This window comes from Pteropus medius, unplaced genomic scaffold (assembly GCF_902729225.1).
Source record: "Pteropus medius unplaced genomic scaffold, Ma_sr-lr_union100, whole genome shotgun sequence".
Classification (NCBI taxonomy): domain Eukaryota; kingdom Metazoa; phylum Chordata; class Mammalia; order Chiroptera; family Pteropodidae; genus Pteropus; species Pteropus medius.
The window spans coordinates 8,864,946-8,890,296 of record NW_024354503.1 but is presented as its reverse complement, the minus strand read 5'-3'; the positions used below and the strand labels follow the sequence as shown (position 1 = coordinate 8,890,296).

Below are 25,351 nucleotides of genomic sequence, written 5' to 3'. Positions count from 1 at the left end.
TTTAGTACAAAAAAGTCCTAAAGCAAAAGAAAATGAGCATTAATGATACCTTTTTTCTTTTTTTCCAGATAAAAATGTGTTGCCATTTACCTTCCTATCCTTGAAGTATGAAGTGATTCTGCCTCCCTCTGAGCCCCTAGGGGGTAGCTAGGGGCCTTCCGGCTGCAGTGAAAGGGTGGAGCTGGGCTCCCAACATGTCAGTAACTGGGAGGGTAGAAATGGGAGCCCAGATAGTAGGTTGAAAACATAACTGCCATTTCTGAGCCTTCTGACCCTATATTAGTCATCTCTCCCTGTACCTTATTTTATTTATCTGTTAAAGAAGACTTTTAGGGATGTGTGTACAAGTATAAATCCTTATGTTTCCAATATTATTATTAATGCCCATATTCTAGCATTAATCTACTTTCTTCATACTAAGAACAATAGTTGCAACCCTAACAAAAGAGATGGTATACCACCCACTCCGCAAGCAGCATCCCTAGTTTCCCAGCTCCATGATATGCTGCTATTGTTCCCAACCTGACCTTTAAATTCTACTCATTTTCAAAGTCTAGCTATGAAGCGACTGTGCTGTGGTGCCTTCTATACCTGCCACACACTGCTCTGGGCTGGAAAGCATGACATGCTTTGATAAATTCTCCCAATTTGATCTATTACTCAATGAAACACTTATTCCTTTCTACCTCACAATTCACACACATGTTTTTATCTCTCTGGGACAGTATAGGTTCTCTGAGGGCAGTGTCATGACATTAATCTTTATATCTTCCTTGGTACCTACCATAGCCTTGCCTATAGCAGGAATTTAATTAATGTTTATTGTGTCAATGAATATAAAAAAAAGGTTACCTATATTATTTTATTCAGTAGGAAGATAAGAAGATATAAGATCAGAGATGTGAAAGCTTTGGGAAAATATGTTTTACTGAAATGCAAGGCCTGATGGTTGGAAACTCTACAAGCACATTTGACAAGAGAATAAAAATCCTTGAGGGTTATTCACAACTGACAGAACTCTGAGGTGTGACTTGGCTACTAAAGAAATTCCTGGGCTATAAGTGTAGTTTTACAAGAAATTGAGATAAAATGCTCGGAGAACACTGGAAGAAGTAAAATGCCAAAGAGAACAGGTTTTCAGAGCTGTCAAGGTATCTTAATTTGTTTTCACATGGAGAAACTTGTCAAACTGCCAGTAACTATCTTGTCCTCTTGTCATAGCAAAGTTTCTATATGTTGTGCCAACTCCATTTTTTTGGTAGCCAAAAAATTTCAACAAAGTTTGATTAAAGCCACTGCGGCGGGCCAACGTGTTAGAGTCACTACTGAAGTCATCCATGGTTGGTATCATCCCTGGTAGAAAGTCAAAGGAATCAGAGATGGATTCTGAATGCTGATGCTGACTGTCTGGCATGAAGGTCCAGGCTAGTAACTGCAGGGAAATCATCTCTGGGAATCATTCAAAACTTCCCCAATGTGTAAAGAACTAATGTTAATCCGAGACTACAAAAAATAAGGAATTTAGACCTTGCTTCTTGAAGTGTGGAGTGCAGACCAGGGGCTATTTAGAAATGCAGACTCTCAGGCCACCCTGCACATTTGCTCAGTAAGAGGCTGCATTTTAACAAGATCCTAGATGATTCATATTCCCATTAGACTTTGAGAGGCACTGGTCTAAGGCAGGAGATTTCGTACCTTATTGCAATTATAAAATATTTTAAAAATATAGAAGAAAAATTTCCAATTCAATTAATCTAGTATTTTTAATTTAAAATAACTTTCAAAACTAAAGAAAATAAAGCTATATAACTAAGATGAAAACAAAGAAAGAAATAAACCCCCTACCCTAAGGCACTGTTTGTGACAATCAATGTACTTCATCTCTTTCTCAAAAAGTTATCATCTAGATTCAGAATAACTAAAAATATATAAGTACTTGCTCAGAACACCCAAATTAGTCATTAGAAATGCAAGTTGCCTGTTCTTTTCTAATCAGTTACAGTTAATAGTCATTTATTATAACATTATCATAAAGCATAAAATTAACCAATGATTATAAAATACCAATTCCATTGCAATGATAGAGAAATGTTTAAAATCTAAGTCCAGTATTTTTCATAATATTCATAAGAACAAAATGGCTTTGAAAAAATATTCAGATGAATTTCCCACTTTCCTATTTTACTAACACTAATGCTACTTTTATTTTTTCTGAAAACAGTTTAAATATGAATTGAAAAATCAGGTTTTTCCTCAATCAAAGCAACACTCATAAAAATAAATATATGCTGGGGTGGCTCCATAGTGTAGTGGTTAGCACATCTGCTTTACAGGCAGAAGGTCCTGGGTTCGTGCCCCAGGTAGAGCCATGAACCATACCCTGAGTGTGTCAGGCTCCAGGTGCATGCTGTAAGCGGGTGGGAGGAGATGCTCTGCTTTTAGAGATCCAGTTCTTAAGGGGAGACAGCACATCCATAGGTCAGGGGTGGAAGTGAAGGGGTGGAATTAAGGAGGGGGAAAATAAATATATGCTCACTTAAAATATTTAAAAGTGACAATCAAATGACTTTTGGGTTGGTCTACGGCCAAGCCACCCTGAACATGCCCAATCTCATTTGATCTCGGAAGCTAAGCAGGGTTGGGCCTGGTTAGTACTTGGATGGGAGACACCTAGGAAAACCTGGTGCTGTAGGCGTAAAAAAAAAAAAAATGACTTTTAGGGACTAACATTGTTTGTGTTGTTTGGGATTCAAATCAAAATTAAATGTATTTTAATTTCTTCACTGTGTTTAGACCTAAGTGGAATTAATAATTCACTTCATTATGATTTATGTCATTATTTTAGATATATTTACAAAACTTTACATGTTATAGTTTATCAAATTGCATGTGTGGTATTCTCTCATTAAGAATTATACTAAGTTCATGAAAATCCTTACTAAAAAAGGTCACAAGTTTAATAAAAGCCAAGTGTTCTGATTTTAAGATGCAGCGTAATATGTTTTTAAAAATATTGGAATCTTATTAGACTTAAAATAGTGCCGTTACACTAAAATCACCTTTTCTGTGAATATTCTTGTGCATTTGAATGAGTATATTAAAAAGATTCAATATTGGTGCTGATACAAAGGAGTATATTTTGAATAGTTCACTCAATAAACATTTATTTAGCAGTTGATATGTGCCAGGCACCATGCAAAGTTTTAAGAACCCAAAGACACTAAGATAATATTTCTTCTCTCAAAGAGTTCAGTCTTTCGAGGAAGAAAGACAGCTAAACTAATGTAATACCATGAGTTCTGTATTATCACAGTGGTAAGAAAATAGGCATATTCATGATGGAGGTTGTGCTCTGAGGACTGGTCTAGAGAAAGCAGGAAAGATGTCATGGGTTGGATTTTCTAGAAGCAGAGCTTGAGACAGATTCTTGAGAAAGTGATTTCTAGAGTGTGCTCAGGTGAAGGGGAATGGGGAAAACAGAATGGGAGAGAGTAAAGTGTGGATATGGTCTAGGATGAAGAAAAGTTTCAGCATGGTCTCAGGGGAGGCTCACCCTGTTGGTTCACCCTGAAGCAAGGGGCTGTGTCAACCAATCTTTGGTAGTGGATTAGTGAGGGTTAAGAAGACACATCTAGCATAGGAGATAGTATAAGATGGAGGGATGCAGAGATATGAAATAATAGCCCCTACATGTAGTGGTCAAGGGATTTCCAAGAAGTACAAAGAAAAGATTGTTCCAACTGACAATTAGCTATTAACTACAGAAATTTGTTCATGTAATGTTAGCAGGTTAAACCCAGAGGATACGCTTCTTGATCATTATCAGTCAATTACATGATAGCACGTCTAATATGATTTGGATGTTCATGACAAAACCTATTTCAATTTATATTACTCCAAATCCACAGGAGTATTTCCCAACTGAGATAATGTTCAAAGTGCATTTCTTCTTATCATTTCTATAATGCAAAAATAACTCTATGACATTTCTATAGGTTAAAGTTGTCATATTCACTAACTTATTTAATTCATCTAAAGGCTTAATATGTACCAGGCATTATACTTAGGCTAAATATGTTTTTATGTATTTCTGATTTAGCTCATTATGCTTTAATAAATCCCCACTGTAATAAAATAATGTGTGATCGATTCAATTTTCCCTCAAATATTCTCAATAATAATAACAGTTAATATGTTATAAGTATGCTCACTGTGTGTTAGGTATAGTGCTAAATCCTTTATATTTATTTTCTAATTTAATCACTACATAACCCTATAAATAGGTACATAATTAATTTCATTTTATTGTTGAAGAAATAGTCTTGTCTGAATTATTCTGCCTGGTATTCAAGTCTGTTTCTTGACCACTATGGTATAATGTTCTCAGAAAAAGAGTTGCAAAAATTTTCAGCATGTTTGCTTTTATTCAAGCTGATCTTGTTGAAAGTTTCAAGTTATATTTGATGTGTGTGTGTGTGAAAAATATTTCTTAAATTATTTGAATTTGGTATGTGTGAAATAGGTTATTTTACTTTAAATACCAAATAGGTTGTAAGAACAACCCATTGTAAGGATTAAAGGAATTATATACAATAATTTAATTTAAAATGAACATATTACTTACCAATTAAAATTATCTACTTAGTTCTTAAAAATCTGACTTTTGCTCCAATTACTCTAATGAAACCCTTCTCTTAGAGATAATACCGATGCACAAAGTTGTGTGAAGATCATGAAAATGTATTAAAATATTTTGGAAGCTATAAATGTCAGTAACAGCTTAGCTCTTACAACCAGATCCAAAGAGTTTTCCTTCACCTTTATTCTCTTATAGTTTTACAGATATACATTTTATCTTTTTTTTTAATCCATCACCGTTGTTGACTTCCATGGTCACCAGACACCAGAACTCTTGGCTACTACTTCTCTATTGTTAATTTAATTTAAATTCTAGAGGAGGGGTCGCCTAACAGACACTGGTCTGTGGACTGTTAGAAAAAGGGCTGCACAGCAGGAGGTGAGCAGTGGGTGAGAGAGCAAAGCTTCATCTGTATTTGCAGCTGCTCCCCAGCACTAGCATCACCGCCTCAGCTCCACCGCAGATCAAGCATTAGATTCTCATTTGGTCCCTGGGGCCAGAAGGGTTGGAAACTGCTATTCTAGAGTATTTTCTCAAGCAAATGTGAGCGTGTCCTTGTGCAAATGGTACTCTTGTTTTTGTTCTTTAAAGTAACACTTCACGTTTACTGGATACAATCAATTGACATATTCAACAGTTTTTGTCTGTCATATGTTGTCGCTAACCTCAATTACAGACTTTACTACTTGCATGTTTGGAATTGAGAACTGTCGTGTCAACTTATCTAGTAATTTGTAAGTTTTAAATTTATTGGTATTGTTCAACATTCTCTTCCAAGATGGTTATAGGCTAGATACAAATCATTATCCATATATTCCTTCTGGATACATTACTAGCTATTGAAGCACAAGGTTAAAAAAAAAGGGCACAAAAACTTTTAAGGCCCTTGATTCATATTTCCAAATTGCTCTTAAAAGGGCTGTGCCCCTTTGCAAATGTAGTACCTGATAGTATCTTTCTCATAGTATTCTCAATAACATTTAATATCATCTATTTTCTGAAGTGGCAAGAGTTAAAATATTTGTTTTAGCAATCACATAATTGGAATTCATGAAGGTTAATTATTGTTCAGTGAATAAATTAGTAGAATATTTAGGACAAAACAAAGAACTCAGGGCTAAATTACAATACAATACAGCACAGTTCAAGCTTTTGATTCGTACTGAGTTCTAATCTCTTCCCTACCACTCACTGACATGTGACCCGAATCTCTTCCTCAGTAAAACTGGCATAGTGGTAACCATTTATACATTACTTTAAAAAATGAATAAGTAACATGTGTAGCATTTATCAAGTGCTTGACTAATGAGGGCTCATCATTTTCTAAAAATGGATATTTATTTTCTCTAAAGATATTAATTTGAAAGAATTTTAATCTAAACATCACAATCAGAATTTCTAAATATAGAAAATTATGTATTGCAACTTGGCATATACCCAATGATAACAACAGAAAATAAGTAAGTTGCTCTTCAAATAAATGAGTACTTTCTAGAAAATATCTTCTATCCTAGAGCTTTGGCTAAATATCAGATATGATCTTCAAGACTAAGAAAACATTATCAATTTTGAATAATATAACAACTGGACAAAATGAACTCTAGCCCTTTACTCTCACTTTTTGGAAGACAAATATAAGATCACATTTTTTTGTGTTTAATTTAGGGCATTGTTTTGTATTAGATGTGATGAGAGAAGAAAATTAAAGTGCACAAAAGTAAAAAGAAAGAACACATTTAAAAAAATGCTATTGCACTGAATTCTCTTTTACTAACTACTGCTGATTTCTATGCTCAGGGATTATAAAGTAGAAAATATTCTAAATGAGATTTTCAAACTAATTAGCCTCCTGCCTGACACACTTAGTAACAAGATAAATAAATAGTACATCATGATTCATTTAAACTCACATGACTGAAATTAATGGTATTGCTACTTGCTATTTTACCACATAGGAGAATATTGCATAGAAAAACGTAACTCTACTACTGAATGGTTGGTTATTTGCATTGACGTGCAATTTTTTTTCACATTTTAAACCATTAACTATTAATGTGATAAACAGTAAACAATGAGCAAGATTATTAAAAACAAATCTATGATGTTATATTTTCTTTTTCCTTTAAGGGAAATTCCGTGATCCCTTATCACATGCGTGATTCCATTTAGAAACTACTCACTTGGCCTCACTCTCTTTCATTGGTAATGATGACATATCAACTCATACTCTATAGGAAACTGGTTTGTATTCTTTTCTTTCTTCCTCCCTTCCTCCTTTCCTCCTTTCCTCCCTTCCTTCCTTCCTTCCTTCCTTCCTTCCTTCCTTCCTTCCTTTCCTTCCTTCCTTTCCCTTTTCCTTCTTACAAGATACTGGAACTTGATTGACTTTAAGCACTCTGGCTGATTTTTTTTTTTTTTAACCTGACACTACACATTTGAAGTTCTATTGAACAAGGTCAAAGTGTAGCCAGGGCCAAGTAACAAAGGCAATCTATCCTTGGTCTTGAGAGCAGTATATATTAACTGACCAAAAAACCCTTACAATCTTATACATGCACATTTAACATGTTTCTAGAAATATCTGTCACCTTCTATTTTACTTTTTTAATTCTAGTTCTTGTATGATTGTAACAGTACTTGGAGCTTTAAAGGGTGAGTACAATGACAGTGAGGTCATGAAAGACCTGACCTGTGCCCTATTTGGTATCTCTCAGACAGAAAGAGAGTCAGGAACACAACATGGTACTTATCACAATTGTTTCCTGACAAAGAAGCATGAATATGTTATGAATATATTTGGTAACTCCTCTATCCACATTTTTTCAATACTTTGGGGACTATGAGTGAATTGACAAAGCAACAGTGATGAAGTCAGAAACCGGAACTTGAAAGAAATAATTTGAAGTCCAAATTTTCTTAACAGTAAAATTGGTTGTGGAAGCTACAAATGATATGACATCTTTCATGACAGCACATTTCCCACTAGCCAGTCTTATAACCCATACAAGGAAGTTTTCAGGGAACTTAAAAGTGAAAAAAAAAAAAAGTTTAGAGTTTATAAACCATAATATGTGAACAAAACACATCTCATTCCTTTAATTTTTTATTCTTTCAATAAAAATTTATTGAGTACCTATTTTGTACTATGAACTATATGTGAGGTACTTGGTACTGCCTAGAATAAAATCAGAGTTGTAACTTCAAAGAATTTATTGTCTAGTGGAAAGTCAGGCCTGAAAACAATATTGGTTACCATGTATCACAAGTGCTATCAGATATTACAAATGATTGAAAGAATGGAGAGAGCAAATGATTAACTCCTCTTCCCATTCATTAACAAGCACCTCCTTCTAATTTAAGTTACCATGCCCAGGGGAAACCCGTATATACCCCATAAAATAATCTATACAAAATTGTCCCAGCATAACACAGATTCTATGAAAACTATAATAGGGTAATAATCCCCCAAAGCTTCCAGAACTTCTCTATCAGAATTTCTACCATCCCATGATATCAAACTAGTAATCTCTCTCCAACTTCCTACCATCTTAAAATGAGATTGGAAACAAACCTAAAGGCAGGTAGATATGCTTATTTAAGGCAAGCTTTTTTATCCTACACTCTGCTCTGCTTTCAAATTTATCAACCAGTTAACACAGATGCATTAAATGGTAATTACTGGAATCAAGGGATTTGTGATGGACATGCCTGGAAAATGGGTAGATAATCCCAAGTAGCCTTATTTTCCATTTGAAAATTTGCAAATGACATGATCGATTGTGCTGTTGATTTTTTTTTTCACTGTGGTTTCTGTTCTGAGCAGATAATGGAATTACAGAAACAAAGTACAAATACCTCATATTGCCTGGATAAGGTTACGGCTTAATTTAATTATAGTAATTTACAGCCCCATTGCACAAGGTTGTTAAAAAAAAATGTGCTGCTTGCAATGGGCAGTAGGTTGACACAAACTAACAATGTACATTTAAACTAAACTACCTCATTAAATGTTAGGATGCCATTTTTCCTTGTCTTATTATTCCAAATACAGTATTGTGGCTTCTATGACTCATAGAGAGTAGTTCATGACAGAATTAATTTTGATGCATGCTGCATTAGTCATACTTTTCTCTCAATTTAAGTGATGTATAATGGCACATATATAGCTGTCTTGTTACTTGAGGATGTTTCCAGTGTATTAGCTGACACTGTCATTAACACCAAGAATATAAACAAACATCACTCTACATAACTCTTGGAAGACAGAAAAACAAAATTACTTGGCTTTTCATTTTATACAATAAAACATGAAAAGTGTCACAGTGTAAAGAAGAGAGAACTGGACGTAGTGAGAGGTTCTATGCACAGTCCTAATTTCTTCTGTAACCTTGGGCAAGTATACTTTCTGGGATTTAATAGCCTTGGAACAGATATTTTCAGAGTTCACTCTTAGTCTTATTACACTAGAAAACACAAGGGCAGCAACTTATGAAAATAATCTCTCACTTGCTTCTAAATATGAAATAGAAAGATAATGGTGAGTAGTATGATCTGCTATATGAGGATATTGCTATTTCTCTTTTACAAAAAAAATTATATTAAATTTCTAACAATTACTGCTAGGAGTGTTAGAAAATAGTTAATCCAACTATTCAAATAGATATTCCTTATAAACTTGCCACATGGTCTGTAATTCTCACGTTAGTCACTCCTTTGAAATTCCTTGTTAAAAGGTCATGTCATTTGGGAAGATTAATATATTGAAGTTTTTAATAAACTGATAGAATTTTAAGAGTGAGAATATTTACATAGTTCAGAAATTTTCTAGGAGGAGGATTTTCTTGGATCAAATGGCTGAGTCTCCATAATCAAATAAAGGCTCAGATTGGTATCTTCTTGCATGATGTTATGGTTTTCATGTATCAAAGGGATTTTCTTCATTGCAAGAGCATCTAAACATATCAAAAATCTAAGTAAGAAATTTAAACACCTCTGGGAACACTCATCAATAATGTTGTTTATTAATGGGAAGGAACTTCATTTTTTACTATGATGATTTATTTTATTAAATGATTTAGCATCAATTCCTCTATTTCCCAAGTTATAAGATATACTCTTTGAAAGTTACTTGGAGGTGCCTAGTAAACCTGCCTATGTTTACTCTGATTCCAGTCTTAAGCTGACTTAATGCTTAACCTATCAAAGACTTTTCTATCATCTCGGCAAAACCGATACATTTCAATCATCATCTAACCTTAGATTATCATAGTAGTCAGAAATAAAATTTGTGAAGAAATACACATAGGATAAAAAAATGGTAGATTCAGATAGTGGGCAGAGCGAGGGTTGGACTTGCAGGCCATATCCAGTGTGGAGTCCCAACTGGTTCTCTGAGGAACTAAGGAAGAGCAGGAAGGGGATGGGCACATAGGGAAACAGGAAAGATGGCGAAGCTAAGAATAAACTTTCCTTTTTCACATTGTATAAAGGACAGGTCTTCAAGTACTTTCAAACAGAAGTTTACTGATTATAGTAATAAAAAGCATCAGAAATTTCTAGAATGTTAGAAAATATTAAGAATGGACTACTCTCAACCTATAGATTTGTAGCTCACTTCATTGTATTGCCAGGTTTTTAAAAATGTTATTTCAGTATAAAGCTGTAGAGAGACTTGATGAAGCCAAGATCAATATTCCAACATACAGGAGAAGAGCAAATGATGCAAAAAAAAAAAAATTCCTAAAAACAAATAAAACCATACACATTGCACGCATTCAAAATAAAAAAAAAAGTTTTTTCATTATTTTCCTATTGGCAGCATTTATCTACTTCCCATTTTTATTTTATAAACTATCCCTTCTTATCAGACAAAATATTTCATAAATGAGTTCTTATGAAATTCTGCTGTTGTAACATTCTGATGTTGAAGAGACAAGCCTCATATTTCTTTCAGCTGACTAGCAAAAGAGTTTTGAGAAATATTCAGCACACTCCCTGTGTTTCGATCTATTTTGTTTTGTATAACTAAAGTCTATACTTCCTTATTTTTCTCTATTCCTTACTACAACTGAGGAGTGAGTGAAAAGAATCCTGAGTTAAGAGCTAACATCAAGAATGAAAATGGAAACCCAGAAAACTTTAGAGTCAGTTTGTTGAGGATGAAGGTGAGTCAGAGTCAGTAACTAAGGTAATAGTCTTCCACTCAGCTTTATGAAAGAAATCCACAGTTCTAAGACTTATAAATAGAGTCATCATCCAGGTGACTACACCTTTTGTAGGTCATAATGGCATTAACCTAGTTGCCTGTACAACTCATAGGATACCACATTATGGAAGAAGAGCTCTGACATCAACTTGAAGATAAAGTCCCATCCAAATGCTTCACTCTATAGATGGGGATTTGAGTAACTTGACCTGTCAACAGGTCAAGGTTTTGTTAGAGGAGGGCTCAACCAGAGGCAAATAGAAAACACAGGAAAAGGAGGTCAACTGAGTGAACCTCATGAAAGCATAACCTGATGTCATTAATCTGATGTAGTCAGTAGAAAATGTAATATTTAGAAGAAATAACATGTATAACATAGGCTGAGGACACTTTCTATTGTTTATAATGCATGAGTGTCCTCACATTTCTTCAACATGTCATGGTAAATTATCTTTGGTTGAGAGTATAGGGAGGAAGAGGAATGGAAAGAGGAAAGGAAGGAGTCTGCTCTCAGTAACTATTTACCACTTGGTGGAATAGGGAGTGCGATGTGGTGTAGTCAGTGGTTCTCAAACCGGGGACATGCAAAATGTTCCTGAAATGAAATGTTACTGGAACATGTGGATTATTGCAGAGAGCTATTCAATAGCTTTTATCATTTTCTCAAAGTTGGTCATGATCCTAAGAATTTTCAGAAACTCATTCAATTCAACTACCTTGGAAGGAAGGAGAAAGAAATAGGAAGGAAGGGAGGGAGGGAGGGAGGGAGGAGGAGGGAGGGAAGAACGAGAGGAAGGGAGGAAGGGAGGGAGGAAGGATGGAAGGAAAGAATACGTACCCAGGTACTCACTCAGGAAGTTAATAAGTACACATATGCCCTGCCCAGAGACTCTTGTCTAGTACTCTTGACTCACCCCATGTTGATTTCTGACCTAAAATTGCTATAACCTGTGCTAAGCTGTTGAGCTGCTAAAGATCATAACAGATTGCTGGGGAACCGTCTGTAGTTATTAATCACCATTTTGGTTTTTCAATCATGGCTATTAGTTAAGCTATTACAAAGCCACCTTACCTAATTTTAATTGATTTATGTAAAATAGTACTTAAAATATTTCATAAAATCATTTATTTGTAATATTGGCTGTCATATATATTTTTTGCTGCTGTAAACAATTTTTATTTCCTTGGAGATTGTAAAGAATCAAGATTCCATATGGTTTCCAGCTTTGTCCTTACACAGATTTAATACCCAATTTTATGAACTGTGATAGAATATAGAGTCTATGTTTTTATCATAGTTTATCTAATTATTCATTTTTATTTTCCTTATTCTATTACATGCCATTTTTTCTAGTTATGAACACAGACTAAACGGGTTCCTCTTTTTCTCAAGATCTGGATTAAGATATCAAATGATTAAACTACATTTTCTCTCACTTAAACTAGAAATATGAGTATTAAGATACAAGACTTAATGCTTAGAGTTGCAAAGATAAACTGCAATATTATTTTCACCATTTTTTCCTAGTGTGATTTGCTCTATTACCTGCACTGTTTCGTGACTCAATGCCCACATTTCTTAGATGTGATTATCTCTTAGTGAAATGCATAACACATAGATGAAAAACATATTTTCTCCTTTTATGCTTTCATGACTATAGCATATGGAATCATGTTGGCAAAATTTTACATGATTTGAACTTGACAAACCTACTGCAATGAATGCATTTTACAGTTATGCAGTTATAATTTATACTTAGTATGACTGCTATTATAATTTGCATTCTGCATTTCTTATAGAATATAGCTGATTACCATTGTTATTAGCAAAACTTTTAAACAACATAAAAGAAACTGCTGTTATATGAAACTATTTGATCATACACCATACACATGCATTTTCAACAGAATCAAATATATCAAAGGTATGCCTCTTCTTAGGTAATTACGGATTTCAGAAGCCGATTTTGACTTATAGGAAAATTCTTAATTTTCTTGAACTAACTTACAAAAAAATAAGTCATTTCTGAGAATGGCAACTGGTACTTTCCCCTCGGTTTTGCTTTTAAGGACCCTCTCAAAGATTTAGCTTGTCAGAAAGAAAAACTCCTAGGAGTTCACTAGTCCACACAAGCACAAAGTGAAGATGAAAAAGCATGACTAACATGGCCTACACTTTGGTTTAATTCATGTTTGTCTTTTAAAAGGCAGTTGGACGTATTTTTAGAAATTCAACATTTTAGATATCCTATCTTTATTAAGTTACAAAGGAATTTTATTCTGCATTTTAGAAATACGTGGTACCAAAATTATTTTTAGTGCCCCCCCAAATCATTTAAACTAAAGTCTATTATGAGGTGCCAACCACAATCAGTTTCAATTAGGCTCATGAAGAATGTTACAGTAGCCCAGCCCTTGAAGAAATCACTATTTAAAAATCTGTCTGCATGCTCATTATAAGTCTAATTTTTGAAGGGTTTATAACTCAGCCAGTTTAATTTGCTTGGGGAAGAGACTTGGCACTTTGCTTTCTAACCCAGATACATTTTTGAGAGTTTAAAAATATACACATATAAATTGCTTTGACTTTTCAGTGATTTGATCTTTATTTTTGCCCCCTACAAAACTGATTTGGACATTTTTTTTCCTAATCACCCCCCATAAAATTTTAATATCACGGATATATTTTTTATGTACAAAGACTCTTTGGAAGGCTCCAAACCATTGTAATAAGCTAAAATTTTTCATCTTTCCAAAACACAGTTTTTACTCTTTTGGGAGAAAATATCACATCCCTCGAAAATGCATAATCTATAGAAACACTACAGGTCTCTTGGGATCCAGAGATTTCAAAATTTCTATATATGTTAATCATTATGTAATAAAATTTCTCAAAGTGAGAGCATATTATATAAGAATGCAAATTCAGTTATGACTTGCTTTGATATAAAGAACCTTTATTTCATCATATCTTTGAAACAGAAAAGATTTTGTAACTAAATTCCAATACTGATAATAATCTGTATCAAAGATTTGGAAAATAGAATTAAGAACAACTGATTTATTACCAGATTGATTATGATAATACTGTCACAGATTAAAGTGAATTACAATTTTCTACTTGATAATGGCAGATGGTGATTAAACTACTCTTTGACAGACTTTTACAAAATGATATATAGTACTGATTATTTTATAGAGAATAAGAATATCTGCATTTGTCAGATAAGATAATTTTAGAGCTGGAAGAGATCTTGTAGCCCATTCTTCCCCGATTCTTTTAAAATGATACAGAATTTGAGACCCAAGGTTATTACCAGAGTCATTTAATGCCAGTTCAACATCGAGAATAGGATTTTCTTCCCAGCCCAGAGTATTTGTCATAATTCTTAAGATAGTTTCTTTCCTTTGGGGTGCCCCACTGTCCAAAAGGTCAGTAACTCTAACCTGACCTGGTCAGTAACTCTAAGATAGTTTCTCCCCATTCCTTGAACATGGGTTTTCAATATAACACGGAATGAAATTCAAGAATCTGAGTTTGTTTTGGGGATGAAGATGACATCTTCTAAGTGTCTGGTGTCAATTCTAATAAGAACTTACAAGCATCTTTGGGTTGTATAGTCTCTTCTTTGACATGTTCAATTGATCATTTATATGGGAACATAAAGCTTCATTCTTGTTAGTTACTGGGTTTCAGAAGTGTATTATTGATAACCATTTCACACACTATAAAGCGATTTCATAAATTACTTTTCTATTAACAGATCAGCAATAAGTAGAAAAATGTCAAAAAAATCTTAAGAATAAAGATATCTCGAGTCAATTTTTCGAAGCAAATTCAAATGGAAGACATCTAAGTCCCACTCGTACTAAAGCCGATAATTAAAAAAACAAACAAACAAAAAAAACTACTACTACTAATAGCAATAATACTGTAACAGCTTGGAAGTAAAGCAAGTCGAGTTGCATTTGAAGTTAGAAAACAATATTTCTACTGACCATCAATACAAGTAAAGTTATGAGCCAAAAAGTCAAATATTGGTGTATATCTTAACAATATCTGCTCCTTCATGTTTCATACATTTTTTTTTTTTTCATAAACTGTAGGCTTTTCCTAATGTACTTGCAAACCTACCAACCTCGACCTGAAGGGGCTGTAAGAGTAGCCGATGTTGAACTCGTTATAGTTTTTTTCTCTTTATAGCTGATGAGTGGTAAGTCGTAGCTGGCAGTAAGCCACCTGCTCACTAAATATTTTAATCCTTGAAATGAAAAGCCTCTCAATATGCTGTACAGACATTCAAAAAAAGAACTTCATTACCTCACTTACAATGATACACTGAATCTGCATTTAACAAGGTATGAGCAACCTCTATGCATTGTAAATGAACAGAAAAGCAAATGACCTCAGAAGCTGGGAAATGGTGCCAAAATCTGAACTGCATCCAAAATAAGAGTGCTTTTCCCTCTACAATCTGTTTGATGTAGAATGCATTAGTGTCTCAGCATTGCACAGCTGTGATTCCATCTAAGGAGAGTGAAGCTTTATCTCATTTTTTTTTTCCCTGTGTTGTTTTTTGTTTTTGTGTTTGAATATTCTTTCTAATTGGGTTTAGTACCTTTACCCTAACTTCAGTATGCTACCGATTTTTCTTTTTTTGTTGTCTTCTTTCTTTTTAAAAATAATTGCATACTAGTATCTCTTTACATGCCTGAACTGAAAAAATACATTAACTGTAGTTACAATTTCTCCATAAGCTCTCAAGTTGTATTCTATTATAGGCTTTCAAACAAACAACAACAACAACAAAAAATAAATAAAGAGGCAAAATTGCTATTTAAAAAAATATGCTGCTTCTAGATTTCCTTTTTAAATGTCTTTCTATATATTGATTTGAGCAAACAAATGATTTAATAAGAAACTTTAAAATTTGATGCTTTCAATTCTTTCTCCTCTTTTATGCCATGATTTTTCACACCACTGTGTAAAGGCCTATACAAGGCACTTGCCTTTGCTGAGACAACATGGCAAGGAAAACTCAATGAAATGACTCATCGCATCCCACAAGCTGTTTAATTACTATTCAAATTCTTAAGATAAACTTTTCATTTAAGAAAAGTTTTAGATTTACAGAAAGGTTTTGAAGCTACTGAGTTCCTATATACCACACTCCACAAACAGTTTATTATTAACATCTTACATTAGTATGGTAAATTTGTCACAAAATGAATGAATATCAATGCATTATCATTAATATCCATACTTCAGATGTCTTTAGTTTTTATCTAATACCCCTTTTCTGTTCCTATTCAAGATACATTATATTCAGTCTAGACTTTACACTGTGACAGTATCTCAGACTTTCCTTGTTTTTTATGGCCTTGACAGTTTTGAGGAGTACTGGTCAGACATTTTGTAGAATGTCTCTCAACTTTTGTTTGTCTATTTTCCTTATGATTAGACTGGGGTAATGTTTAATGTTTTTTGAGGAGGAAGACAACATAGAGAAGTGTCATCCTCATCACATTATTTCAAGGGGTACATGCTATTGACGTGATATATCATTATGACATTAATCTTGATCAACTGACTGACATTATCTATATGACATTAATCTTGATCAACTGACTGAGACGGTATTTGTCAGTTTTTTCCACTGTAAAGTTACTTTCTCCCCCATATCTACACTGCTTTCTCTGAAAGACAGTCACTGTGGGCAGCCCACATTTAAGGAAGGAATAGTTATGCTCCACTTCCTTGAGGGCAGAGTATCTACAAGTGGTATCTGGAATTCTTCTGCTCAGATGTTTATTCTCTCCAATCTATGTAATCATTTATTAATATCCATATAAATATTTACTTCATACTTTGGGTTATAATCCAATACTATGTAATTTATCTTGTTGCTCAAATTGTTCCAGATTTCACTATTTGGAGTTCTTTCTGTTGGCTCCTATGTCCCTTTGACATAACCCCATCATTGATTCTGTATGTATTTTATCACTTTCTTACTTTCTAGTGCTACTAGATGTACCAGGCTTATCTTGAATATTGCCTGCCATAGTGCTAGAAGCAGTCATTTCTCCAAGGAACCCTGGTTCCCTTTAGTTGAGAATGGCATTTAAAAAACATATATTTGCATGCTGAATGTATCAGTTAATTTTTACTTGATAAATACAGCAGTGTTTTTAAACATATTTTCTGATCTGACAGCATGGCTAATATTAACATAAATACTCTTTTAAAAGCTCTTTCCTTATATCTAGTATAGAATATATTCAGCTTAATTCCTAAAAGTACAATTATCCTGAGCTCAGCATAGTATTTATAAGAGGAAACTTATGTACCTGGGTTAGAATTTTCCTCTTAACCTTTCACCCACACTAGCAGATAATTGGCTTTGTGCTCATTGTCTCAAAGGAAAAATGTGGCAGGGCAGAAACTCAAAATAACCTTCGAGTCTCCCTGGGTTTGTGTTCAAAGCACTGAAGCTCTCTGTTAAAGGATATTTATTGAAATTTACAAGGAGTTTTGACCAGATCATGGTGGAGCGGGTGAGGGAGAAAGAGAGAAAGAGAGAAAGAGAGAGAGTCGAAGATTATTATTTTGCAGGATTAGGCCCAGGTAGCAGGACCACAGAAGCTCTATATAGGTAGATTCAAGCAGACAGGATTATATGAACCTTGCAAGAGTCTTGGCTCTCACAGGTAGTACAAAGTAGCAAAAAGCTGACGATTTGAAGAGGGTTTCAGAAATGGAAAAAATAGGCATTTCATTGGTAACCCGTATGTGCCACTGACTTAGAGCAGATGCCCCATCTCCTTCTGCCTCCCCATTATCCCGACATTGTGGAGGACTAGGGATAGGGCAGAAACCTAGTGTGGGGCTATAAAGGGAAGCTCAGAGTTACAAACTAAGTTGAGCTATAGAGCACCTAAGTATATTTCTAGCTAATTTGCATTTGCGGACTAAGATTCATACTCACCATACTTCCTATGTTTTCTTTACTTTGGTTAAAGAGTAGAGGAAATGCACTATCCCCTGAAAAAGCATTATAAGGGATGCCTTGTAAGTATTTGGTATATCTGACAGAGAGAATGAAAGCAGAGTGGTATAGCTTTCTCCTCAGGATTATCTGATTGTGGTTGGAAGTTCAAGACCCAAAATTTATAAAGTGCTTTCAGTTTGAAATGTGACACTGTGATTAAGATTGTTGAATATGGTGGTTAAAGTACACAGATTCCTATCTCATAGTATTGTTAAGGGCCTAAGTGATTTCATATTTGCAAAGAGGTAGAATATATTAAGCGAGATATTGGTGATTGTTAAATTATTTGCGCTATAATAATTTCCTTCATTATCTCAATGCATATAGTTATGCTTTAGAAAAGGAAACTCTTGTCTAAGCAATTTGAAGTCTTAACACTGACTATATTTTATTAGTTTCTAAACCTGGCATCTGAGAATTTTGATTATATCTTTTGCTTCCCAACTGTTTTAGCAAATGAAACTATACTTTTAAATATGCCTGCCAAAAATCAGAAGAGTATATATTTTTCTTATGTTCACACACACACACACACACACACACACACACACACACACTCCCTGAATTTTTTGTAGGAAAGTAAAACAGGTTTCATTGATTTAAAGCTTCCTTCAAACTTTTTGATGAGATCCAAATGCCTCAGAATTTGACAAAAGGCAAATGCTAGCTTACTTAGCTTACATAGAAAACTTTTTTTCTTTTAAGATATAAACACCAAAGAAACATAAGTGTGTACTTCCTAGATGAAATGATTTCCATATTTTTCCAATTAGAAGAAACTTTGTTTTAAAGTCCAAAGATGTGAAAGTCTTTTTCTGTGCATTCTTTACATACACATACACTTTAACGTTTGGAAGCTCTATGAACAGGCATCTTCATATTCAAGAATTAGGAAAAGCATCCTCACATAAATGTCTGAGAAGCCCATTTAAAAAAATCAGCACTTTAAGTTTTTCAAAGATTTATTTATTTATTTCTGAAAAAAGCAAGTACCTCATCAGTTCTCTCACAAAAATCTTCAAATGCTTTTGGGAAATAAATGAATTTTAAAGTGTGTTCAGTCATACTCTATTCAAGCAAAGCAGTGAAAAAGTCTTTGAATCAGAACTGCAGCTCACCATAATCTGGTTAAAATTATCTCCAGCACCACCTGTCATTATTAATATGCAGGAAAAGGAAAACTACCTTCAGCCTAGTTACAGTGGTGTGAATATGGCCCATCAGCGCATCGTACTCTGTCTTATAATGGCAGTTACATTTTCAATCCTTTTTGAACCTCCGGTAATCACTGAAGGTAGCTCGTGGTTTAATTTAAAGATCATTTAAAGATCATTTCATTAGCGTTCACATCTATTCAAGGAAGAAAATCTACAGGTCTTTTACATTTTCTATCTTTACGTTTTGTTAGATTTTCAAGCTTAACCATTTTATTTGGCTTAAAAAAATGTGTTGTTTTAGAAAGTGATAATATGCTATAGCATAAGTACCAAAGTATTGACTGTTAGACTGATTTTTGGAGACATTAGATATATGTGCTCTAAATTCCTGGTTTTGAAAACAACTCCTAATTAGAGACAGGTAAAGTGAAGCCACCCAGTTCACCCAGCTCAGGCCCACAAAGAGAGATGCATATGCTAACAGAAAGTCATCTTCTAATTTTGGTGATCTGGTCATAGCAAAATCAGCTGAGTTTCATGTCCACTTCTTATGGCTTGAGAAATCTGTCCACAGACTTCAAGAACTTATTTTGGAATAGCTCTAGAATGTTCTTGTCTAGAGCAATGTATTGCTTGATGTCCAACTGGGTCATAAGAACCATGGAACTACTCTTGAGCAAATTATATATGTTTATAGAGATAATAAAATCTTCTAAATAGGTATAGGAAATACATATTGCAGAGAGGCCCCAAACTAGTTCCATTGCTTATAATTTGTAGACATAGTGACTGACAAAAGTTATGTCAAAGAAAAGAAAGTTACTTCTAAATTTACAAAACTTATCAAATATTTAATACTTAATGTGCTAGTTATGCCATTCTTTTTGACTTCTTGAAATACTTTTTCATTTTTAACTGAAAGTCTATATGTATATTTAAAGAGTGTTTGCATCCACATACAACACATTCAAACACACTTACACACACACACAAAACACTGCTAGAATAAACATCCTGAGCATAATTATTAGAGGCATTTTTAAGCGTTGGAAGTGACTCTGAAGTATCACTTTGTTCTTCCCAGTGGGGCAAGAGATGCATTAATCAGCATGTATGGCATGTTCATGGAGACCATAGTTAAATCTCAGTAGAATTCCCAGTAGAAGTAAGCTCAGGGGGTGTTTGGTTTAACATTAGACTGTGTTGATTTTGTCCAATTTCTGTTTATTTCCTTTTCCTTCTTAGCGGAAAAAAAATATATAAAATAACTTACAAAGGGGAAAGGCCACCTCTAAAATGATGACATTTGGCAGATACCACCTTGAGCAGGTGGATATTTTTTCCCTTTAAATATAACTCAAATAAATCTAAAGCATAGATATTTATTGATATTATACTTTGGCCCCCCACTGATATGCCATAGTAATCTGTATTAGACAATAATAATGCTGACTTTGATATTTTTCTCATCTATATATGAATTTAGTTGAAAATAACAATTATTGGTTAGTACCTGGAGACTGTCATTTTTGTGGCTATAATTGCTGTTTTTAATGGCTCTAATTGCACACTGTGTCTTGAGGATTTTTTGTTTTATTTTTCCCCAGGTTTTGAAACATGGTTTAGCAGAACTGATATGGAACCACCACATCCAATGAGTTCCAGATGGATGGCTGGATATAAGAATGAGGGTGGATCAGTATTTCACAAGTCACACAGCCTTAGACATAGGTCTACAGTGTCTTTTTAGGAAGAGCTACCTAATTCTAAGTCAATCTTACTAAGAACCTTACTTCTACTGTTTTGCATGTGAGAACTGCTCTAGTGGAAGCCTAGCCACCTTACCCTTCTCTCCCTCTGTTTTATCTACCCTCCCTTCACCATTATTAAACCAGAGAATTCCAATGAGCATCACTGAAATACATTGTTAAGGTTTTAGAAAGATGACCTCCAAAAATAAAACTGAATTCACGAAGTTAATCAATAATCCCTGGACCTTTTTAGTACCATTGTTTCATCATCCTGTGCTAACAAAAATTGGTTATTTTAATTGCATAATTTCATAATTGGGTGTTTCAACTGGTGGATTCTCTAATAGAGGACTTGCACCTTTTTTCAGAATTTGTCGTTATTGGGTGTATATAAGAGCATCACAGGTGAGTCCTGCTGTTCTCCAGCAAGGGCTGCAACAGGGAGAGGAAACAGAAGACATGGAATCCCAAGCCCAACTCTCCCAATTCACCATACAGCTCCACTTTAAAGAGTTTTATTTGTACATCCAGGTAACACACATATTCATTCATTCATTCATTCATTCATTTTCTCTCTCATATAAATATACATATATGTGTATATATGGATATCCATTAGACTCAATAATGCAATCTAAAAATGTAAAATAAAAGTAATTTTAAAAAACTTAGCCTTTAAAAATAATAAAAGGTGCTTTATAATCTAGTCTTTTTATCTGCCTATCTTCTTCTCCCTCTTCCTCTCCCACAATAATCATAATGAATGATGCACTTTGTAAACCTCTTATGTTTGCTCAGGCCTATGCCACTGATTATGCTATTCCGTTTTTGATCCAAATCCTTGTTTGCATGGGAAAATTCCTCTGACCCTCCAAGTCTCAGCTCCCTGAGTTCATCCCTCATGCTCCCTGTCTATGCTACTTGTCTCTGCTCTCAAAGTATTGTGTTATACACTATAAGCAGGTATCTTGTGCACAGATGCTTCGTAGCATTCTTTACATTGTGTTGAAATTGTTTTCATTCATTCTATAACTATTTCTTAAGCCTAAGTTATTTGCTCTCATATATTGTGTGTCCTTGAGGACAGGATTATGTCTCTATACTCCAATGTTTTGGATACCATCACTATCCCTTATTCAAATTAGGTGCTAAACAAATTATTTGTGAATGAATAAAACCTTTCAGTTTTTTCATTTTTAGACCTTAAGTGACTCTTAGGTAACCATTATATACATTTTGGCATGCTATTAGTAAATTATGTATAGTATAAGTTGATTAAATATGGCAATGAATAGTGTCTTTGTTGAGCTTTTGTATAAGAGAATGATCCTCTAGTCTAATTGCCTATTCATTTAAATAAATATATCAAAATGGTGAAAAGAAGTGATCATTGTTATTGTCTACTGGTTATTCTACATGGTAAAATATACTTTATAAACTATTTGATTATTAACAATTTTAGATAGGGAGAATAATCGAAAAATAGTAACTATATATATTTGTTAAAATTCTCAAAAATGGAAAATAATGTTTTGTTTTGGTTACTTTTTTTCTGGTAACTCACCATTAACTTACAAAAGTAATTGTATAAAAAAATAACACACAAAAAGATGATACAAAACATACATATGAGTTTACCTATATCTAAATAATTGTACTTAAATTATTGAATCGAAGTTCTTTAAGTTTCTTAGATCCACAGAATATCAGATTACTTTGTATAAGAGATTAGGTTCTCAAGAATATCAATGCTTATTATTACTTTTGAGATAAAACCTTCTACATGTTCCTCAGTGAAGTATTTAAACAGCACACATTTTGGCATATAAATAGTTTCCAAATATTTTAATATAGCAGTTGATGCACTGTGAGAGTTATACATGTAATTGTCATGGGACTATGTCTGTCTTCGAATATGCCAGAGATTGACTAACAGGTATATATTAGAAAAAGAGAAGAACAACAGAAAGCATAATTTAAGAATAGTGAAGTAGAATGATATTTACTTCAGGGCCCCCCAAATTTCATATATAATTTTTTTTCTAAAGAAACAAAAAATTCATATGTTAGAAGATATAGTTTTTCAAAAATACTTTTTGTTACTACTATGTATTTGGAATATTGTTTGGAGACCCCATGAGCAAATTCAAATATTTTAGATTTTGTGTGTCATACAATTTATGCTGCAACTATTCCATTTTGCCCTTGTAGCCTAAGTGAAGCCATAGACAAGAGGTAAAGGAATGGGTGTGGCTGTGTTCCAATAAAATCTTATTTACAAAAACAGATCGAGGACCAGATTTCACCTTTGGGCTATATTTCACCAAGCCCTGTTTTAAATAAAAGAGAGACAGAGAAATATTAGTTTAGTAAGAGTAAATGAATGAGCTTAAATTGACTTGAAAAATATTAGTTTAGTAATTGACAGAAAAATATTAGTTTAGTAAGAGTAAATGAGTGAGCTTAAACTGACTTGAGGGATAGTATTTTACAATGACAAAATCTCCTATTTCTCCATTAGACTAATATTATCGTAACAATTTAAAATTATCAGAATATTTGCTATATAGTATAGAAAACATCTTCACTTTCTTTAAACTTTGGGACTTGTCAAGCTTATATTCTCTTAATTACAGATAAAATGATCATCTGCATGAACATTCTTTAATCAGAGGAAAGGTTTTCTATTTTTCTATGTGAATATAATTATCTTTCCTTATTGCAAATACAATAAAACCTGGGAGTTATTCTTGACACATCCTTCATTCGTTTTTATGGAGTCCAGTCCTGTTGATTTACTTCCTAAAGAACTCTTACTGTTTCGCCTCCACCATCTCTTGTCTGGACTCCTGCAAAGCCCCCTAATTGGAACCCAACCTTCACCCTTCCTGAACACAGCAGTTCCAGTGTTACTTGCAAAAGGCAGAACAGCTCTGCTTAAATTCCTACCCTTTAATATAGAAATTATTACATATTATAACATAATAAATGTTATTATAGAAGGTAACATTCTTCATGAGGCTTCCACTATTCTTCCTGGCCAAGTTCCTAGAATCATATCCTGTCTGGTATGTTACCTGCACCTTCTCATGCTCTGGAGTTTGGCCACAGTGGCTTGCTATTGGTTCTTCATATTTGTCATAATCTGCCATGAAAGGACCTTTGCATTCGCTATTCTATATGGAAGAGTTTCCCCCACTCCCCTTATCCAGTTAGTTTCTATCCATACTTCAGAGCTTATCTTAAGCTTCAAGTCCCCATTGAACCTTTCCTTGACTTCACTGACTAGCCCAAACCTTTGCTATTGGGACTCTTTTTGCACCTTTCGGGCCTGGACTAGCATGAGGCATTTGAGGCAATAAGAATGCACTCACCCTCAAGACCATGCAAGTATGGAATTATTATCTTCAGAGAGATGAGAAGAGGTGACAGAGAGCATGACATCTAATCACCATGTAATTCTAAGCCAGTTCCCTGTCTACAATGAGGGGATGAGAAATATGTGAAATTCTTCTCTCTCATTTTCAGCCTATACTTTATGTCCTATTGTGGGTCTCTTGGGTACCTACTGTAAAAGAGTCCCTATAAAACTGACAAAATAAGAGCATTATGGAAGACTGAGAAAATATTTTGCTCTCTCCCCTTAAAGTTACAAGTTAGACAACTATATTTCAACAAAGGAGTTCCTGCTCAATCCACAAACACAACAGAGATCTGTATATTGAGACTTCTGAAGGTGGGTGTATCAGAGTGAGCAGGGGAGGCAAAGTGGGGGAAGAACAGAGACAGGAGCTGCAGACGGTCCCGTGCTTGCTGTGGCCCCAGTAGACATGGCAGCAATGGAAGATTGGCTTGTGATCCCCACTCAACAGCTTGAAGACCTGAGGGGCAGGCGCAGCATTACAACCAGTACATATTATAAGAGCTGAGAAGCAGTACAAAGAGTGGTGGCTGTGGTCAAAGAGCTATCATCACATGGGAAAAAAACAAAGCTGCAGAGTCACAAATCCTAGCCCCCTCTGCATAGCCCACCGGCTACACAGGAAGCAGTAGCAGTGGAGGTGTCAGACTTCAGCCCACACTAGGCAGGTTGGAAATAGGCAGAAGCAACATTCCAGCCTGAGTGGCCTATACTCATTGTGCTTAAACTTAGTGGAAAAAACAAAGCCTCAGATGAGCAAACCCACCTCCCCCAGGCCCACTCCTCCCTCACCCATCCCTGCGGAACTTGGTAGAGGCAGGTGGGATACCTCAGCTAGTACAGAGTGGCTGGTAGCCTCTGTATGCAGAAACTTATAGACGTTAACCCCTCAAATCTTCCACATCCCGTCACAGGGGTGGTGCCCTGAGACCGAGGCAGCCTAGTTGTAGAGGGCATGAGCATCTCTTCACGGAATATGGAGCATTTTCCATGGCCAAAATGACACCACCCCACAGAGATCCCAGAAGTCCCAGTAGTATAGGTAAAAGAAAATAAAACTTGCACTATTACATCGTCAATTGTAAAACAAAAGAAAGACCTTTACTTATGAACCTGCCAAATGGTTAAA

General features: G+C 34.5%; 1 protein-coding gene and 1 pseudogene across 1 annotated transcript in view; one reads left to right on the top strand and one right to left on the bottom strand.

The window, feature by feature from the left end:
* Positions 1-25,351, bottom strand: part of NKAIN2 (sodium/potassium transporting ATPase interacting 2) — an 828,054-nt gene that overhangs the window by 253,616 nt on the left and 549,087 nt on the right. The window lies entirely within an intron of this gene.
* On the top strand, positions 2,578-2,695 carry LOC120596350 (uncharacterized; annotated as a pseudogene).